Below are 1,593 nucleotides of genomic sequence, written 5' to 3'. Positions count from 1 at the left end.
AGTCGAGATTTGTAAAGGAGGACTAAATCCTCAGGTTGGAACTCTTTCTTCTTGATATTTTGGTCATGTACAGCCTTCATCTTTTCCTTGGAACTCTTTATTCTGGAGTTTTCATAACCTTCTAGGCGAAGGTTCTCCAGTTCCTGCAGTTGCAACTTCCTTTCAGCTCCGGCTTTCTCAATTCCCATGTTGCACTCCTTAACTGCCCAAAAAGCTCTGTGTTCTACTTCAACTGGGAGATGACAAGCTTTCCTATAAACCAAGCGGAAAGGGCTCATCCCAATGGGTGTCTTGTATGCTGTTCTATATGCCCAGAGTGCATCTTGTAGCCTGGTGCTCCAGTCTTTTCTATGAGGCTTTACTATCTTTTACAAGATACGCTTAATTTCTCTGTTTGACACCTCGGCTTGCCCATTAGTTTGGGGATGGTAAGCTATTGCAACTTTATGAATTATCTCATGCTTCTTCATTAATCCTGTTAGTCTCCTGTTACAAAAATGGGTGCCTTGATCGCTCACGATTGCTCATGGTGATCCGAAGCGACATATAATATGGTTTCTCACAAAGGAAACAACAGTGTTAGCATCATCAGTGCGGGTAGGAATTGCTTCCACCCATTTGGAAACATAATCCACAGCTAACAATATATAAAAATATCCATTAGAATTTGGAAATGGACCCATGAAGTCAATGCCCCAAACATAAAAAATTTCACAGAAAAGCATAATTTGTTGAGGCATCTCATCCCTCCTGGATATATTACCGAATTTCTGGCATGGGAGACAAGATTTACAGAACTCAACAGCATCTCTAAAAAGAGTAGGCCACCAGAATCCACAGTCTAAGATCTTTCTGGCTGTTCTTTGAGGACCAAAATGTCCTCCACTCTCAGATAAGTGACAGACCTCTAAAATGGACTGGAATTCTGATTGAGGCACACAACGTCTAATTACTTGATCAGCGCCACATCTCCATAAATATGGGTCATCCCATATATAATATTTAGACTCGCTTTTCAGCTTGTCTCTTTGATGCTTAGAAAAATTTGGAGGAAATGTGCGGCTAACTAAATAATTAGCAACAGGTGCATACCAAGGGACTACCTCAGATACTGCTTGTAGGTTATCAAAAGGAAAATTATCATCTATAGGAGTGGAATCATCCTTAATATGCTCAAGGCGACTCAAGTGGTCTGCCACTAAATTCTTATTACCACTCCTATCCTTTATTTCTAAATCAAATTCTTGTAACAGCAGTATCCAGCGTATGAGTCTTGGTTTAGATTCCTTTTTAGCTAATAGATACTTTAAAGCTGCATGGTCCGAATACACTACTACTCTAGTACCAAGTAAATAAGCTCGGAATTTATCCAGAGCAAAAACAATAGCAAGAAGCTCATTCTCAGTAATGGTATAGTTGGACTGGGCAGTGTCTAAAGTCTTAGACGCATAAGCAATAACGAAAGGATCCTTACCTTCACGCTGAGCCAGCGCTGCTCCTACTGCATGGTTGGAAGCATCGCACATGATTTCAAACGGCTGGCTCCAGTCTGGTCCTCTCACAATTGGAGCTTGAGTCAGAGCAGTCTTCAGC

This window comes from Arachis ipaensis, chromosome B09 (assembly GCF_000816755.2).
Source record: "Arachis ipaensis cultivar K30076 chromosome B09, Araip1.1, whole genome shotgun sequence".
NCBI classification, from domain to species: Eukaryota; Viridiplantae; Streptophyta; class Magnoliopsida; order Fabales; family Fabaceae; genus Arachis; species Arachis ipaensis.
The sequence above is the reverse complement of the archived record's forward strand: the minus strand, read 5'-3'. Positions refer to the sequence as shown.